Genomic DNA, 7,517 nt, shown 5'->3' on the forward strand with positions numbered 1-7,517 from the left:
GGATTGTATTAAAAATTTTTTATGGGTGTTCATATTTCAGATGATTGTAGGTTAAAAACAGATTATTTGATGTAGGTTTGGCTTTTCTTTTGTTTTACATTTACTTGCCACTAAAATAAAAAGATCCACAACAGAGTTAGAGCAAGAAAAACTACTAGATTTATATCTGTGGTTTTATATCTGTGCAGGTCAATCTGTTAGGTTCCTACAGATCCAGTTAGTGCATTGTACACAAGGCAGTAAGCATTCTAGAGATCAACTAACCTCTTTGAAAGAGTTTTTGTGTTAAATATTTGTGAGAGTTGAATGCTATGCTCATGTAAGAGCCATCCCCAAACAGTATGTGTCAAAGAGATGAGGGGGAATCCATCCTATATTGACCAAGTTGCATAATTTAAATAATTTATGTTGCTGCTTTGTCCTTTAAGGTGACTAGCCCCTCTGCTTTCCCTTCATAGCATATCATAGTTAGATACATGTGTGAAAACACGCATCACAAAGATTGGCCACTGCATTTGCAACAGAGGAGAATTTAGGAAGAAAGATGCAAGAACGGTTTTGTGGGAAAGTGACAATGTGAAGAAGATGCTAGGAAAGTGAGATAAACCAGATGGAAGGCGGTTAGCTCTGAGCATTTTACAGTAGTTCTATCAGGGAGGAAAATGCACACAGCATCAGAGAGGTTGGGGGTATTGTTCTGTTTCTGTAGGTGCTCAGGCAAAACCAACAACATAGGGGTATTTCCTAAATACACGCAGTTATGTAAAACAATAATGACTTGAAGAATACTATGGTAGCAATAGTAGCAAGGAATTTCTTTCAACTGTGAGATCAACTCTCCTGAGATTGTGCTTATGCCATTGTTCTCAGCATAGTCTGTAAAGACCTCTATCTTTTGACATCCTGTAGACCCTTCTTCCCAGATCTACACTAGGCTCAAGACACTCTTATGCTTGACAGACCGAGGCAACAGCAATGGGATGCCACTTCCAAGGCTAAATTGTGAAGACAGTAAACTTCTACAGTTTGCTCTCATGATCATTCTGAGGGAAGCCTTCTGCCTTGTGTGAGAGGACCTGATGATGCTAAGAGCCAGCACAGATGCTAGTGAGCAGGGAAGCTTTGGGGCAAGCATCTGCTCCACACTTAACCTTGAAATGAATGAGTCCCCAGAATATGTGAAGGCTGACCTCGTCTGAGACTCTGAGCCGAAGACTGATTTTTTTCACTTCATAGAAACTATAATAGATAACTGATATGTATTTGTCCTAGTGATAATTATGCTTTTAGTTCTCTTGGTTTAATTTTAAAAGCTGCTGATTTCATCAAGCCCCTATTCCACTGGTTGTTCAATGGTAGCAATACCCATTTTCACAATGTGCATTGATAGATTGAGTAATCTTGATTCTTCTTTCCACCTTCCTTCTGATATTTTGCTAAAGGTATTATTTAAATTTTGTTCTAATAATGTTATAGGTATCTTATGCTGTGCTTCCAGTTAGCATGTAGAATACAAAACAGTGGTCAGAATCATAATTGCTCACAACAAAATAAAGGTGCACTTCAACCCTTTTGCAATGAACCAAATGATAGGTTGGAGGGCTGGCTCAGTAGGTAAAGTGTTTGCCGTGCAAGCATGAGGACAAAAGTTCAAATCCCTACTACTCAAGCAAAAGCCAGATGGACATGGAGTCTTCCTATAGCAGTCCTTCCTGGTTGTTCTGTAGCATGGGATGCAGGGAAACAGAATCCTTTAGAACAAGTTATCTAGTTACACTGGACCTATCAGCTAGCTGTGGGCTCGGCAAAAGACCCAGCCTCAATATGTAAAGTGGGGGAGGATGGTGGAAGGCACTTAATAGTCTCTGCATGCACATGCACACACATGCACCTGCAGTTACAACACTGTAAACACACATACTCCTCATACACAGATGCACACATAACAAAGAAACAACTATTAAAAAATGTCTCAAAATAAGACATCATTTTACAAGCTCCATGGTACTAAAAAATAAAACATAGCTAGAGAATGAGTGGAGGTGGAGAAAACACACATAGCACACTATTAGTGTGTTGTTTAATTCTTTCAAAGATAGATTTTGTTTCCAACACTGGAACATCTTTGAGTTTAGAATGCATCTCATACTCTCTGGTAATGATCTAGTGACAATTGCCTGCTCATGTGACAACTCAATCTTGGCTGCTCACAAGGGCCATTGATGGATGTACATTATTAGCACAGTATACATTGAGCTTTGTGCCATTTAAAATATCATTAGGAGGTGTGTACAATGATTCACGGGTCACGAAATTAGTTTTTCTATATATTTATAAGGACAGTAAACAGTAATATATGTGTCAACATTTATATACAAGTACATCTATAAGAGTTATTGCAATGAATATGAAATTAAAATTCTGAATAACAAGGTCTGATGTCATGGTTGAATTAGGAATATTTTTCACAATTATAATAATGTTATCTAAATGATAATATATTGATATTATTTATTATTATACTCTATTATGTAATATATAATATATCTTATTTGCTGAGAATAGAGATGAATATGATGACTTTGCAAATAGTTCTTGACCATTTGGCTATAGTCACATTCCTAAATTGACATTAATGTCAGATAAATGTGATTTGAAAGTGTGTATGTTCTAATGTCCCTTCAGTTTTTTGGGGAAACACTTCAGCTTGCTCACTCTGCATTTTATTAAAACCGGAAATTCTTTCTCTTTTCAGTTGATTTGCAGAACCTTCTGACAGCCTGGTCTCCCATGCCTCGTGGGTCTCTATGATGAAAGTCTCCTGTACTCCTATTCTTGGACTTACAGGTGCTTATTAGTTTATCAGACACCCATGTCAGGTACAGGTTCTCCCTGGTGGCCTGCCCATGTGATGTACAGTTTCTGATTTGCACATCTACAATAGAATGAACTGAATGCTCACTTTATGGGGATATCTGTGGTCTAGCCTGCTACCTGAGTCTACGCCGGTGCCTGCAGTCATTCTGTAGCCAGAAACCATGTGGATTTTCAGGGCTATCGATGACTACAGACTCTTGTAAAAGAGAGACACAGACACTTCTGGTACCTCCCTGCCTAAACAAACAGTTTATACAAGAAGCCATTGAAGAGAGCTCTTATAAATTGTGATAAAGATGCTGAAGTCTAACTGTTCATAGTTAATGGCTTCCAGTGGGGTAGGTGTTGGGAAGGACTCAGTTTTCTTTAAGGGGCTGGCCACTGGGAGTTTGACTGTGCTCTGGTGAGTATATGGCAGCACAGGCTGGACTTTGTATTGTTTTTCTTCTTTTTTAGGGGGTGGGGTGGGGTCACAAGGATAGGCACTGACCCAGGAGGACCGGAAAGTCAATGTGATCTGGTTGCATTATGTGAAATTTTGAAATAATCAATAAAATTTTATGTTAATAAAAAGAAAATAATTCCTTAATGCATATAGAATTTTAGTATCACATTAAAGGCAAATGCAAACATGCATGCTACTCAGTTGGATTTGTTTGATTATTCTTATTAAAGAATTAAATTTTATAAAAAGGAACTTACCTATCTTGCTTCCCGCTTCTATTTTCTTTCCTTCTCTGATTCTCCAGTGTAGATATGGTGGGGACTTTTATAATATAGTTAATCCCTGCAAGTGAAGAAACAAATAAACAAAACCCAGAATTTGCAAAATCAAATAAAGACTCCTGAGCAATTCTACTAGTCTTGCATCGTCCTTGCACATTGATTTGCAGGGAAAAAAAGGGTTTCGTTAAAATCATTGCATTTCAAAGGACAATAGGATTGCTCCTTTAGTATTTGATAAGGCTACAAAAGTAAGAAAGATTAACCGTGAATAGCTGATGTGACCTGGTCAAGTTTAACTTTTCCTGTTATATCTTCTTCTACCTTCCTCCTGGATAGAGTTACTGAGGGAGGATCAGTCAAAAAATGTCTTTACTGGGGGAAATTTTAGTTAATCAGTTGGAATGTGAGGAAAGAATGCCACAAAAATAATTATTCAATATATGATTGTAGAACTGTAAGAACCCATCTGCATTAGCTAAGCTAAACAGAGCAGATCTCACGGCAGATCAGCCCAACAGCTGAAAAACTTACAAATACTCACTTTCCTGTGCATGTTATAGCATGGGATGTCAGTGGGGTGACACTCTTGCTTCAGATGACCTCAGTGTGTAAGGTCGGGAGAAAGATCAAAGTGAATCATCCTGTTCTGGGAAAGGCAGACGCCGCTCACTATGTGGATCTCCCTCTTCTTGTCTCCTAACATTCCTCCAGGGTTTCTGCATTCGTTTGCTTCTCATTTCTGTGACAAAAATATCTATCAGAAACAACCTCTGAGGATGGACTTATGAGATCAGTATTTTAGAGGGATTGTCCCACAGTGGTGAGGGAGCTATGGCAGAGGTCATGGTACTGGGAGCATGCCCAGTCTTCTTCAGGCCATGTTGACCCAGAAAGTAGAGAAAGCCAGAGTAGAACAAGAGTATAGCTTCCAAATATCTAAACCTAACCACTTCTACCAGTTAGGCCCCATCTCCTAAAGGATCCGTGGCTTTCAAAGGAGTGCCGTAAGTTGAGAATTGAGAATTTAAAACACTAGCTTGTAAACTGGGTGTAGTTGCTCACTCTTAGAATATCAAGCAGTAGAAAGGTGGGGTTAGGGATGATCCTAAGTTCAAGGTCATCTTCTGCCACATAGTGAATGTGAGGCCAGTCTTGTTACATAGTATCCCTCTTTAAAAGAATTAAAAACATAGGCCTATGGTGGATACTTTTGAGTCAAACTATAACAATCTGTCATTTGCCAAACCTTCTTGAAAAGTCAACTGTGGAACTTGCAGATCAATGTTTTTGGGAATGTGGAGGAAAACAGGCAACTGGAAAAAAAAACAGACCATAAATAATCATCTTGGTCAAATCTCCCTATAAGAAAGAGACTATGGTGTATGCATCCTGAGAGCAATATGGATTGTGAGCTGGGAAAACCCTAGCGAAAGGAAGCAGATGCAGGTTGCATAGTCGGTTGATGAACCCCAGGTAAAAGGCACTGAACAACTACTGATACTTTCCACAAGGCAGCTGAGCTGAGTATGTGGGGTTTGTCTGTCCCAATGCTCGGCACTTAATACTTTCTCCATTTAAATACATTTTACAAATTTTTAATTATATTTTAATAAGCTTGGGAACTAAAAACCATTCTGGAGACTATTAGAAACTAGAAGAGTGTCCCATTTGATTTGAACTCACTGCATTAAGATTCAATTTGTAGTGAGCCAGGCAAGAGAAACATGTAAATATTAATTTCTTGAATCACGGTAGCGCTATGTCTTATGATCCAGATTCTGGAGCTAAAATATTTTGGGCTATTTACTTTCATCTAATAGAGAGGCTTCTCTCAATATTTGCTCGAGGACTGACGAATGCTCTCTCCTTCATCTCTTGCCTGGATTCACACTGCAAAATTATTTAAAACATGCAAATGGAAGATATCATACTTTCCCTGACTGTGTATTGCTTTCTCCCTATTTCCCACTAATTTTATTTGACTTTCCCACCTGGTATACACAACTACTGAATATTTATCTAATAGTTCCCAACTTCAGAAACTGATCTTGCAACAAGAGTATTTCTACTTAGATAGTGACAGAACAGATATAATTTAATGACCTGGTTACTCCTAGGGAGGAAGGGGGAAAGGGCATTCTGGGTTTTAAGATAATGACTAATTTTCCATGTAAGGCATAATGATTTTGATTTTAAAGTTGAATTTTATAGATTAGTTATAATACACATTCAGAGTGTGAATTTGGAACAGAGGAAACCAAGGAACGTCCTCTCTCCATAGTGCCTTTCATATGTGACAGGGAAGCTATGCCCATGAAATCTCAAAATTATGATTGCCTCAATAAGTCCGGCACAACGACAGCACCAGCTAACAAGCCATGTGGATGGAGAGATATTACCCACTCCTCTCCACGCCCATGAACAGGCAGGTTATAGCTGGTGAGAGAGGAGGACCACTGATCTTCTCTAACGTGACCCTATCCCATGTGGTCAGTGCTAACCACATTTACATAGAAAAAGGATGATATACACATGAGCAATACTAAGTGGACTTAGTAGGCTGTATTCATATACACATACGTGTATACATATAAAACAATAATTGAAGAATAAGATGTCATGAACTCAGACATGGGAAGGGTTATGGGTAGAGGAGGAAGGGCTGAAGATAATATGAACACATTGTGTTGGTGTTTGAAATTCTCAAAAAGGTTTAAATTAAAAATAAATAAAAATAAGCCCCAAATAAAGAAAAATAGCCAAATCTGGGTGTGGCGACTTACACCTGTAATCCTGGAATGTAGGAAGCCAAGGAAGGTACCATAAATTTGAGGACAACCTGAGCTACATAAGGAATTCCAGGACCATCTCAATTATAGAGAAATTCCGACTCCCAAATCCCTTCACATAAAAATTCCATTTCCAAAGAAGAAATGGTTCTTAAGAAATAACTATTAGAAGTCTCAATCCTTTATATCACAAACAAAGATACTTAGAGTATTTCCAGAGATATGAACTAATTTTAAGATTGTGCATTGTTTCACAAAGCATGCATAACCCCCTCTTAGTGCGTTAAAACTGGTCTAATATATCCATTTTATAAGCAGCAATGCACTAGTGTTCACTCTAAGTCCATTTCTTCAAATATACTGGAAAAAATCCAGGCATTTCATAATTCATTTCAACTTACACAGGCTTCATGTTGTTTGAAGCTGGAAGACTCCATGATGCTTTTAATACTGAACTCCTGACTCTTTGCTTTAAGTCGGTTCTCCTTACCGATGGCTACAGACTCTCCATCAAGCAGGGTCCCAGTAACACAATGGCCGATCGTTGCCTCTTCCCACCATCACTCTTCAGTTGGTAGTCACTGTCACAGGCTCTGTGGTAAGAAAGATTCTGAAGCCATGCCTGCTCACTACGTCAGAGGTCTGGGATTAATACTAATGTCTTCTACAAGGATGAGAAAGGCAGTTATTGACTAGAGTGTAGTACTAATTTCTCTTGTGAATAAAAGTCCTACCAAGTTTGAACACACAGATTTTCAGTGGGGTCATATTAAGAATGAAGATAGTTAGATAAAAATAACCATTCAACATGGAGAATTTATTACATAGGAAGATTTTGTTCGTTACTTTTTCCGTTGCTGTGATATAACACCATAACCAAGAGCAACTTAGGGAGGAGAGCGTTCATTTTGGCTTACAGGTCCCGAAGGAGAGACCGCAGAGTCCTGAGAACAGGAAAATAGCACATGCCAGGAATGAGAAGCTGGTTGATGACATTTGCTTTCACGCAGGAAGGAGGGTTGTTGGGGAAGAGGGGGAGAAAGGGAGGAGGGATGGTGAAAAGAGGGAGAGGGAAAGAGGGAGGGAGGGAGAAAGGTAAAGATAGAGGGAGAGGGGAAGGAGAGG

This window comes from Rattus rattus, chromosome 3 (genome assembly GCF_011064425.1).
Source record: "Rattus rattus isolate New Zealand chromosome 3, Rrattus_CSIRO_v1, whole genome shotgun sequence".
Taxonomy (NCBI): domain Eukaryota; kingdom Metazoa; phylum Chordata; class Mammalia; order Rodentia; family Muridae; genus Rattus; species Rattus rattus.